Source organism: Aegilops tauschii, chromosome 3 (genome assembly GCF_002575655.3).
Source record: "Aegilops tauschii subsp. strangulata cultivar AL8/78 chromosome 3, Aet v6.0, whole genome shotgun sequence".
Taxonomy (NCBI): Eukaryota; Viridiplantae; Streptophyta; class Magnoliopsida; order Poales; family Poaceae; genus Aegilops; species Aegilops tauschii.
The window spans coordinates 460,242,422-460,255,190 of NC_053037.3; positions in this window are offsets into that span (position 1 = coordinate 460,242,422).

The following is a 12,769-nucleotide window of genomic DNA, read 5'->3' on the forward strand; positions in this document are numbered from 1 at the left end:
GGCGTAAATTCAGCTCTGGCTGTGTGAAAATATATTTGAGGCTCTTATGGTCTGTATATATTTCACAGCGATTTCCCAACAGAAAGTGCCTCCACTCCTTGAGTGCATGTATGACTGCTGCTAGCTCCAAGTCATGTGTTGGGTAATTTTCCTCATGTTTTCGCAGCTGCCTGGAGGCATATGCGACAACCTTGCCATCCTGCATTAGTACGCATCCGAGTTCTTTTCGGGATGCGTCACAATACACCTCAAAGCTCTTGTGTATGTCTGGCACATTTAAGACCGGTGCGGTTGTCAGCTTCTTCTTGAGTTCTTGGAAGCTCTGCTCGCATGCTTCCGTCCATACAAATTTCTTGTCCTTCTTGAGTAACTGTGTCATAGGTTTCGCCACAGTGGAGAATCCTTCAATAAATCTTCTGTAATATCCGGCCATTCCCAGGAAACTCCGCACATCAGTAACATTGGCGGGTGGCTTCCAGTCCAGTATGGCCTTGACTTTTTCTGGGTCTACGGCCACGCCTTCTTGGTTCAGTATATGGCCCAAGAAGCCAACTTGTCTTAGCCAAAATTCGCACTTGCTAAATTTGGCGTACAACTGATGTTTCCTCAATTCTCCCAAAACAATTCTGAGGTGCTCAGCATGCTCTTCTGGTGTCCTTGAGTAAACCAGAATGTCGTCAATGAATACCACCACAAATTTGTCCATGAATTTCATGAACACTTTGTTCATGAGGTGGACGAAATATGCGGGGGCGTTCGTTAGTCCAAAAGGCATCACTGTGAACTCGTATAACCCATATCTGGACGTGAAAGCTGTCTTGGGGATATCTTTTGTCCGTACCTTCAATTGGTGATATCCCGATCTCAAATCAATTTTTGAGAATACCTTGGCTTGTGCGAGCTGGTCAAACAAATCATTTATTCGTGGCATCGGATATTTGTTTTTGATGGTGACCATATTGAGGGCTCGATAGTCTATGCACAGCCTCAGTGTCCCATCTTTCTTTTTGGCGAACAACACAGGCGAACCCCAAGGTGAGGAGCTGGCTCGAATAAATCCTTTGTCCAACAATTCCTTTATCTGCTTCTTCAACTCCACCAATTCTGAGGGTGCCATTCTATACGGCTTCTTATAGATGGGAGCGGTGCCAGGTGCTAGTTCAATGCTGAATTCTATCTCTCGGTCTGGTGGCATGCCTGGCAGTTCTTCCGGGAACACATCAGGAAACTCGCATACCACTGGAACTTTTCTCAGTTCTATGATGTCCAGTTTGTTCAGTTTTGGTTTCTGTGATCGCGGCCTTTCTTGAGCGGAAACTCTTATAGTCTTGCCGTGATGGTGAGTGAGAATCACTGTCCGATTGAAACAGTCGATGAATCCTTTGTTGGTGGTCAACCAGTCCATCCCTAAAATGACATCCAGTCCTTTACTTTCCAACACGATGAGATTCGCGTGGAATTGTAGTCCTTCGAACTCAATGACCACTCCTTGGCAGTAACCTTGAGCGATTTGCTTATTTCCGGGGGACTTGATGATCATAGATTTTTCCAAGGGAAGTATCGGAAAACCGTGTTGCGATACAAAACTCCTTGAAATGAACGAATGGGAAGCTCCAGAATCAAACAAAACCGTGGCAGGTACTGTGTTGACAGGGAACGTACCGAGCACGATGTCTGGGGCATTCTGCGCTTCTTCCCTGGTCACATGGTTCAGGTGACCCTTCCTGTGGTTGTTGCTGGGGTTGAAGTTGTTGCGCTTGGGGGCTGGATTGTTTCCACCATTGTTCGGCTTGGGTGCCGAGTCTCTTGGCTTCGGGCACTGTTTAGCATAATGCCCTTGTTGACCACAAGCATAGCAGGTGACCCCTGGACGGTATGTGAACTCCTTGTCCCTGGCATGAAACTGTCCTACGGGCCTTGGCTCAGTAGTCGTGGATTTCCTTGCGTCTGTCCTTGGGACCTCAGTCTTGCCTCGGTTGCTGCGGGCAAGAGTCGTCTTGTCCCTCTTCCGCTTACGGATATCTTCCAGACTACGGCGCTCATTCTCCAAGGTGATGGCCTTGTCCACCAGCGTCTTAAAATCCGGAAAGGTGTGCACAATCAGTTGGCATCTCAGTGCTGGTGCCAGGCCGTCCAGGAATTTTTCCATCTTCTTGCTTTCTGTCATGTGCTCGTCGTAGGCATAACGAGACAGCTGGGTGAACTGACCATTGTACTCTGTCACTGACATGCCCCTTTGCTTCAGGTCATCAAACTCTCTCTTCTTGATCTTTAGGATGCTTCTGGGGATGTGTGCCCCACGGAAGCCTTCCTTGAACTCTTCCCAGGTGATGTTGTGTTCCCTGGGATGCATGTGTAGGAAGTTTTCCCACCATGTTGCGGCTGCTCCAGTAAGGTAGTGTGGTGCATAAAGCACCTTCTCATGATCTGAGCACTGAGCAATAATCAGTTTCCTTTCAATCTCACGAAGCCAATCGTCGGCTTCCAGCGGTCTGTCGATGTGAGCAAAAGTTGAGGGGCGAGTCTTCTGTAACTCAGATAACTTGGAATGTGGTTGATAGGGTTCACGGTGGTTTCCCATATTGATGACATGGTTCATCATCTCTTGGTGCTGTTGCTGGCCTTGCTTGAAGAGACGGCATACTTGAGACAGTGCTGCTTCGCTGTCCTGTTGGCTGGACTGACCCTGAGTGAAATTGTTGCTGGTCTGTGTCCCGTAAACCTCTTCTGGCTGATTGGGCATGGAGCGAGTCCATGGGCGAGACATTTTTCCAGTCTGGGGTATTATTTGCAAAACCCATGAGAAAAACTGTGTAGCACAAGAAAAATCTCGCAAAGGCAATAATCAAAAAGGCTTCAAGGTTTTCAAAGAAACACAAATGATTTTTTTATGGAGAAAAAGTGCTTAACATAAATCTTACATGCGAAAAGCAAACACGTGATACAGCACTCAGGATGCGCGTACACATCCTGACATGTTATTAAAACTAGCGTACTACTCCGGAAGGCAGCAAACACACCAATACAAACTAGCGTACAGATAAAACAACACACCATACAGGCAGGCATAACACGTGGCTACTCGGTGCTCTCAGTCGGAGATGGTGAAGATCTCCTTCCCCTTGCCGATGGCAAGGGTCAGCGGTCCAGGAGAGTCAACCTCCACCTCCTCTCTAGCTGGCTCCTGGCGCGTGACGCTGCGCTGCGGTGATGGTGCGGGGGCGACTGGTGGTAGAGCGTGTGCGGCAGGCGGTGCGGCTCTGACTGGAGTAGGAGCGATGAATCGGTCGAACTCCTCAGTGGTAGGCAGACGGCGAGCAGTGGCCAAAACGGCCGGTGCATACAAGGCTGAAGACGAGACGAATGTCAGAGGCGGCGCCGTGTGGAGAAGCTCCTTCCTGCTGGCAGGACCGCCCCGGACTAAGTCCATGCGGGCAGCCACAAGATCATCTACGAGGTTGTCGAAAGATTCCTCCAGAGCCTTGAGATACTCCACAACCATCTCGATGGCTTCATCTCGTTCTCCCCGATGGCAGGCAAACGCATAGTGGCTGGTGTAAGGCACATGGCATGGGAGGTAGCGGTAGCGACGAGTCTTCATCGTAGGAAGGATGTCCCGAAGGCGAGCTATCGCCTCACAGGCAGCCATCTGCATGGCATGCCTCTCCGTAGGCATGGCCCTTCCCACAAAACGGAAGTGCCGAGCAGCAGAACGTCCTCCCTTGAACTGCACCACAGCTTGGTGCATAGACACATCGTCACTGAGCTTGTGCTGGTAGAGTGTGAACTCCGGGCGAGCTGCTGGCCCGATCGCGAGCTTGGTGATGGAGACGAGGAGCTTGACAAACCCCTCGGGCACGTTGGTGAACAGTCGATTCTCACAGCTGCTGCCAGCCATCTACAAAAGTAGGCAAAAATTCTGAGAAGTCATGTCATAAATTTATGATGACCAACAGAAAATAGCTACAATTGCAAAATGCTGAAAAAGCACCAAAGACGCTAATAACCGATTAGCGATCGCACCTAGTGGCTTCCTACAGTCAGCCTGGCTTTGATACCAAGCTTGTCACGACCGGTTTTTCAATAAAATAATTATTGAGAGACCAATCCCTTTTACGGACCAGCGAGGAAGAATTCCTTCTCACCGGTAGACAACATCTTGGTCACAGAAGAAAAATACCAGGAGTACTAGATATAATACAAGGTTGAGCAGAGACTGCCCGACAATTTATTACATGCACGCCGCTAAAACAAGACGGCGGATAGGGTGGCAAACTACTAACTCACGATGATAACGGTGGTGGAAATATCATCGCGAAGCGAGTGATATGATTCCAGAAAACTACAACTCATCGAGCGTCGGAGTGAGGCTCGAGAAGACTTATTGCGGGTGGCGGAAGCGTATACAATACGAGTGACCAATATCCGGGATCGCGCAGGACTGACTGGGACTCCTCTAGGCATCGGACGCGCTATCAAACTCTTCATCCAAGAGATCGCCTTCGTCAACATCTGGCCAAATCAACAAGCCAGGTGAGTACTATGAAAGTACTCGCAAGACAGTTCGGACATAAGACATAACAAATGCGAACATGAAGCATATGAACAAGTTAACCCGTGCGTTCAGACATAGAGATAATAAATACTGGGTGCCAAGCGAGGGTCTGAATGACGCCTCGAGCGAAAACTGCAGAATAGTAATGCTGGTGCCAAACGAGTGTCTGAAAGACTCCTCGAGCGGAAAATGCGGAATAATAATACAGGTGCCAAACGAGTGTTTGAAAGACTCCTCGAGCGGAAAATGCGGAATAATAATACAGGTGCCAAACGAGTGTCTGAAAGACTCCTCGAGCGGAAAATGCGGAATAATAATACAGGTGCCAAACGCGTGTCTGAAAGACTCCTCGAGCGGAAAATGCGGAATAATAATGCGGGTGCCAAACGAGTGTCTGAAAGACTCCTCGAGCGGAAAATGCAGAATAATAATGCGGGTGCCAAACGAGTGTCTGAAAGACTCCTCGGGAGGAAAATGCAGAATAATAATGCCACAGTCGGGCGTCGAGGCGACACCACATAAAGGGTTCATAACAGAAAATAAAGACAGTGTATGCCACAGTCGGACGTCTGAGCGACATCACATAAAGGGCTTATATTTAAAGTGAGAAACAAGTACACGCCTCAGTCGGACGTCTGCGCGACGTCACATAAAGGGCTTATATCACAGCTCAATAATACAATCGTTCGGGAACACAAATTATCACAAGCGTGCGACAAATATAAAGTTAGTCCATCCACAGGAATAACGATAAAACTGGATTTACCACTTGAGCTTGTTCACCGGGGACAAGTTTTTCACACGGATAGATATGGATATAATGTTTACACTACTTGATCATGGATACGATGATTTGGAAAGAACTGACTCTGCAGAGTTTGTACTTAACCACAGCCAACGGATTTCAGTAGTCACGGGGACTAGTTCCGTCTACGGTGTTTTGGAAGAAACACGTCTAACCAGTACACACCCAATTCAACCATCCGAAGCCAGGGATCACCCTCGGCAACATTCAAGAAAAACCTTGAGACGGGGAGGCAACAACCTCGCGTAGCATGGGATCAAATTTCTATACGCGCGCTCTAAGGGGGTGCCCCCCCTCTCGGTCCCAACCGGAAACACCCATGCCCCCTGACCGGATGACTGGCTTTAATCCTGGGCCAAGGTACCATCATCCCGGCCTCTCTGTTTGGTGTGTACACGGAAAGAGGTTACCAACTTACTAAACCGCATCCTGGCAATGAGACATGTGGTAGCACGGAAAGGGGAAAGAACGGTAACGTGGCTCCAACCACGTTAACGTCGGAGGAAGTCGGATGACGCAAAGCTGGTATGCTACAACAGTACCACCTTGCTGCCCTTCATGTCACTACATGATTTGGCCATCTCTCATCAGAGATCATCGCAACTTTGGAACGTGCGGGGAAAAGAACGATAACGTGGCTCCAACCACGTTAACGTCGGAGAAATTCGGATGACGCAAGGCTGGTATGCTACAACAGTACCACCTTGCTGCCCTTCATGTCACTACATGATTTGGCCATCTCTCATCAGAGATCATCGCAACTTTGGAACAACCGGGTCGTTGCCTTACAAGCAACGAGGTATTTACCGACACTCATATGCCACGCACAAACTCTCACGTGAACATGTAAAACACCTGTCATATCAAATGTTCAAAACATGCTTGCCTGATTCGGAGAAGTCGGAGTCTAGCTCGGCGAAGTTCGCGGCTCCTTCACCTCTTCCGGAACCTACGGCAATCACGAAACGGGTACTAACGTGAAAACCAACACATGCACATAAACTGCTCCAAATGTTTTTCAAATAAATCCCATAAAAAACTAGACAAAATTTGAAGATTGTCAGAAAAAGAATCACTCAAAAATACCTTTTTATTAAAGAGTTATAAAGGTTTCTGTCCAGGGACGTATCTGTATTGAAACAGAAAAGTTCCAGGGTTTTAACTGAGAAAACAGAAAACGCTTCGGTTGGGAATGCGCAAGCGCAAAGGAGAAAACGTATTTGCCCGAAGGCGCCAACAGAAAACGGTTCGGAGGAGAATAGAATAGAGGCTGACAGGCGGGGTCCACCTGTCAGGTTTTAAAAGCTCGCCGGCGCCCGAAGACTGCGGTGGACGCCGGCGTCGAACCACGGCGAGTTAGGAGAAACGGAGGGTACCAAGAGCTCCAGCGTCTTCTTCCGCGTCGGTGGGTGGTGGACTCGTCCAACGGGGAGCACCACGTCGACGGCGACACTATCTCCGGCGGACGGCGGCTCGGGTGAGGATGGGGAACTCCGGTGGGGGGCTGCAAACTACGAATTGAGGCGCGGGTCAGAACGAGGGATGCAAGGTGAAGCTACTGGCAAGAGAATGGGGGCGGGGAAGCACACACGGGGGCGAATCGGGCTGGATCCCGTGGCGGGTCGCGGCGGCCGGAGTCGAGGAAGGAGACCTCCTCGGGGCTCTTCCAGTGGCTAGGCTTGCTCTAGGGGGAGTGCAGGGATGGTGGGTGCTCGAGTTGAAGCTCGGGGCCTCTATTTATAGGCAGATCGACGGGGTGGCCGTGAACGGAGAATCTCCGGCGAGCGATTACGGCAGAGCAGTGGATTGGCAGGTGGTTTGAGTGGCCAGGCAGCATCAGTGGAGGTTACTGGAGTCATTTCACAGCTAAACGGGGTCGGTCTTGGCGTAATGGCGTCGGTCCACGGTGAGGTGACCGCACGGGCTCAACGGCGGCAGAGAGCGCGCTCCGCGCCCTGCGGTTCACGACGAGAGCGGCAGCGCGTTCGGGAGAGTGGAAGGCCACGCGGCGAGCTCCGGTGGTTTGGGCGGCGCTGGGTGGCGTCGTCGGCGCCGTGTCTCCCGCTGGCGTCCGCAAAGCCGCCGCCGGCGTCGGTCACGGGGCGGCGCACCTTCTGCTGCTCGTCGCCGACACCCGCAAGGCGCCAGGCGTTTGTGCGGTGCAGGAACAAGAGGGCGGGGACGAGGAGCAAGGCGACGCAGTGGTACTGGCGAGATCGACGTCCTTCTCTGAAGAAAACGACAGCAAGCCACTGACTGAATCTCTGAATTGTTCTGAACTTGATACAGACAGTGCACTGCAGGTGTTCGATAGGAGGATTTTGCAATGAGATAAATTTTTCTGGAGCTGTAACTTGGTGAGGTGACCACTCAATGCACCCAGAGGCTGCCTTATTTTACTTGGAATTTTTGGAGAAGGTTTTGAATGAATTTCACCAAATTTGACAAATCTGGTCCAAACTTGCAGCAGGTGTAGTTTGAAAATTTTGAACTGAAGACCAGTGGATCTTCATGGATCTTGGTTGAGGGTTCAAAGGACTAGGGAGGAGAGTTGGTTTGGTGGCAAAAATCAAAACAGAAAATGGAGTTCCTTTGCAAATCTCCAAGTGCTAGGAAAGAAGGCAGAAATTTATTTGAATAGAATATAAATGGAAATAATCACATGGGGAGGTTCAACTTGCTGGATTTGATGCAAATCATGATCCAAAGGTGAGGAAAGGGTTAGGAGAGAGGATTTGCACTAAGGCCATGGCAAGAGGAATTGTTGAAAGTGGCAAAGGATTTTCCAAAAGCCATAGTGCAAATTTCAAGGAGATTTTCAAAAGCCATTTCCCAAGTGAAAATATTTTGTCTTGAGTCCAAGTGAAAAGCAAGAACCTCCAAGACCAAAGACAGATCTTGGTTGAATCCAAATAAAACTTTTGCCATAAAGAAAAATATTTGAGAGTGAGAGTTCTCTTGAAGAAAAATTTAAATCACTCCCCTCAAGTCAAATAAAATCATTTGAAAAATCCAAATAAAAACTTGGGTGTCACACAAACCCTAGTTCATCTCTTGTATCCGATCTTTTTCTCAAAACCTCAGATTGGTACCTGTGGATTGCTAGTAGTGTTGATTACTCCTTGTAGTTGATGCTAGTTGGTTTATTCGATGGAAGATCATATGTTCAGATCCTTAATGATAATTAATACTCCTCTGATTTTGAACATGAATATGCTTTGTGAGTAGTTACGTTTGTTCCTGAGGACATGGGAGACGTCTTGTTATAAGTAATCATGTGAATTTGGTATTCGTTCGATATTTTGATGAGATGTATGTTGTCTTTCCTCTAGTGGTGTTATGTGAATGTCAACTACATGACACTTCACCATGATTTGGGCCTAGGGGAAGGCATTGGGAAGTAATAAGTAGATGATGGGTTGCTAGAGTGACAGAAGCTTAAACCCTAGTTTATGAGTTGCTTCGTAACGGGCTGATTTGGATCCATATGTTTCATGCTATGGTTAGATTTATCTTAATTCTTCTTTCGTAGTTGAGGATGCTTGCGAGAGGGGTTAATCATAAGTGGGAGGTGTTGGGGATATTACTACTGAGTATAAACCAGCCAGGAGGGGCCGGATTATACCCATAATGAGTTATTTATATTTGAAGCCCATGAAGACAAGGAGTATGGCGCTTTACAGAGGAGATCTAACATGGAGGCCCAGGGCCCAAAGGCGGATTAAGGCATGTAGACATAAACCACCATATGATATGTAACTTGTATTGCAAGATAAGAAAGGGTAGAAACCGAGCCGGACACGTTGATGAGTTGGCCTCGGGATTCTGTAAACCGCTGGGTGTCAACCTGTGTATATAAAGGGACGACCCGGCGGCGGTTTAGGGACAACAAACAAACAACAACTCGAGAGCCAGGCATAGAGGCTTCGCTCCATGGTCATCAAAACCCTAGCAATTCCACATCAACTGGATTAGGCCTTTACCTTCACCGCAAGGGGCCGAACCAGTATAAATTCCCTGCGTCCTTTGTCCGCTTTAACCCCTTTAAGCTAACCCGTCGCGATGGCTCCACGACTAAGTCCTTTCATTAGGACATCTGCCGTGATAAAACCACGACAGTTGGCGCCCACTGTGGGGCTTTCGCACGATGGTTTCGAGTTCTTAGAGGGCAGCTTCGAAGGGCTCAAGGGATACGCTGTAGGCCGGATGACCAAGAGTCATCGCGGCAAGCTCTACATCGACAACACAGGTTGGGGCCTCGAAGCCGGCTCAATCGAGTACGGGTATCGGGTCCCCCTTCGGCGGTATTCACGTCTTCATTGGCAAGATTGGCGAGCCGGACATCTGCACCGACATCGTCGAAATGGCTCAGTGTGCGAGACCCGCCCGGGCTCAGCCCGCCATGAAGCGTGCCTTCGTGGGAGTCATCCATGGAGCGGAATCTAAGGTTAGATCGGCATCTGGTGGTGAAACCGTCGTCTACTCTGATGACGAGTCATCTACCGAAGAGACCGAGTCATTGTACCAACTGCAAGACGGCCGGTTTGGGGGCTGCTCCGATGGCGACAGTATTCCGGACCCCTTCGATCCGCCAAGCCGAGTTGTGATCTTCATGGCCGGTACGCAGCCTGCGCAGCACTCTTCGACTGCAGCGGCGATGATTTCCGGATCAGTAGCGGCGACAGCAGCCGGGGCAGGAGGCCCTGTGCGACCGCCGGCTAAGGTTTTGTCTGACTTATTTGACGCTTTGACAGCGCTGCTGGCGGAAGTTAACCCGGCGAATCAGGATGAGTATAACGCGAAAATCGCGAAGGTGAAGGATCAGATAACTCAAGCCAAGGCAAACCTGGCAGCTGAGGATACCAGGATGGCTGCAGAGTGGGCCGAGTTGGATGCACAGGCTTACCGGCTTATGTTAGATCAGAGCGCGTCAAATGATGTCATGAGGAGAAGGTGCTGATCCCATCTACCTCCAGTTTATGAGGCAAGGAATCTCTTTGACATGCCAGGAGCAGGAACCAGTAACCCGCCCGTGGTAAACCGGGTGGAGGCACCTGGAACGGGAGCGCCGGTTCAGTCACGTCCGATGGACCCACCTCGTCAGAACAATGTCCTGTCGCAGCACGTCTCAATGCCTCCGGGTCATTACTCTAACCCATTGGATAATATAGTCGCCGCCGCTTCACGATTGGTAGCTCTCCCGATCGAAGGCGAGTCCCCAGTAGCGGTCGAGACACGACAGGCTAGAGAGCTCCTTCAGACGGCTTTGACTCAGCAGCAGGCCTATTCATACAGCCGCGAGAGGATTCATTCTACTCCCCGCCCAAGCCGGAGTTACAGCAGGCGTATGGATGAACCGGCCATGTCGAGCAGTGCGCGGAATTGTAACCCGCCTCGAGGGCATAATCCGGCGGGCGGTGGTGCTAATGCTCAGGATGTGGTGGATCATGGCAGGGCGCGTCGAGAAGCCAAGTTAGCAGCGCAGTACGCGGCCCGTCAGCTTACTCCGGTTCGTCCAACAACTTCGGTGGAACCAGGAGTTACCTCCAGTTCTTTGGGGGTGCCGTGCCTCGTCCCGGCTCTACGTAGTGTACGGCTGCCCAAGGATTTCAAGGGTCCACGGAAAGTGCCCAATTACACTGCCGACTTATCCCCCGAGTCATGGGTCGAAACTTATGAGATGGCCATGGAGATGCTGGATGTGGATGATGCGGCATGTGCTAAATATTTCACCATGATGTTGGAGGGAACAGCTCGCACTTGGTTGAAAAACTTGCCAGCTAATTCCATTGGGTCATGGGCCGAGTTAAGGGCCCGGTTTATACAGAATTTCAAGGATACGTGCAAGCAGCCCATGTCAATTGTGGACTTAGCTGCCTGTGTCCAAGAGGAAGGAGAATCAACAACCCATTGGGTACGCCGGGTTTCAGAAATCTTGCATTCATCGGACCGCATCAATGCTGATACACCAGTCTTAACGTTGGAAGGCAATTGCCGATTCACGCCGCTAAAGCTGAAGTTGGGGCAGCTCAAATGTCACTGCAATGACATGGGGACGCTTATGGTAGCTCTGGTCAAGTATGCCGACTCTGATAGTACCAAGGACCCTGAGTCGAAAGATGAAAAGACAGGAAAGGGAAAGAAGAGTGGCAGCGCCAAGGGGCAGCAGCATAACCCGGCGGGTCATGGAAACAACGGTAAGCGTAAGGCAGATAACAGTTTAGATTTTGTGGCTAACACCAACACGCAGGACAATGGTCAGCATCGTAAGGTTAAACCGTCGCCGCGGAGTGGAGGATCAGGTCCCAATCTTGAGCGCCTGTTAAACCAGCCTTGCCCAAAGCACGGGTCGCGAGAAAGGCCAGCCATGCACCTCTAGAAGGATTGCTTTATTATGCGGGAGTTCAAAAATTCGGATCTTTTCCGATATGATCATGGTCCGTCCGGCGGTTCAGGACCCAGTTCTCATGGGCCGGGTTACGGTGGAGGCAATTCTAGCTCAGGATTTCAAGGCAATCAAAGCGGACATGGCAATCAAGGCAGTCAGGGCAACCAGGGTGGTTATAATCATCAGGGGACTCAGCAGCAGTAGTCGGGTTACCAGAGCAACCCGAAGCAGTTGAATAATGGGCAGTATCATGTCTTCACCACTAGCCTGTGCAAGCGCGATCAGAAGCTTCATAAAAGGGCAGTGAACTCCGTTGAACCGGCGGTGCCCCGTTACTTGCGTTGGTCTGAACAGCCCATTGTGTGGAGTCGAGAGGATCATCCGCCCCGGGTTGATAATCCGGGTCATCTGGCGTTGGTGGTGGCGCCTCAGGTTGGAGGGTATAAGTTCACCAAGGTGCTCATGGATGGAGGGAGCAGTATCAATATTCTTTATTATGAAACTTTCCGTCGCATGGGGTTGACAGATAAAAATCTTAAATCGTCAAACACCGTTTTTCATGGTGTGGTGCCTAGTAAATCGGCGCATCCAGTTGGTAAGATAGCTCTGGAGGTTGCTTTTGGGGATGATCATGATTCGAGATCAGAGACATTGACCTTTGAAGTGGTAAAAATCAAGAGCCCGTATCATGCCTTGTTTGGACGGCCGGCTTATGCTAAGTTCATGGCAAGGCCCTGTTATGTTTATCTGCAGCTCAAGATGCCGGGTCATAAGGGGACCATTACGGTACATGGGAGCCGTAAGATCGCTTTGGAATGTGAAGAAGGTGATGCGGCCTATGCTGAGTTGGTTTGTGCAACAGAGGAATTGAAGTTCTACAAGGACAATGTTGATCTGGTGGATATGACTTCTTTGAAAAAGCCAACTACATAGCATGATCCGGCCTTAAAGTTTAAATCGGATGATGAGACTAAGCTGGTTGATTTTGTTCCTGGCAATTCATCCAAGAAGTTTAGCATCA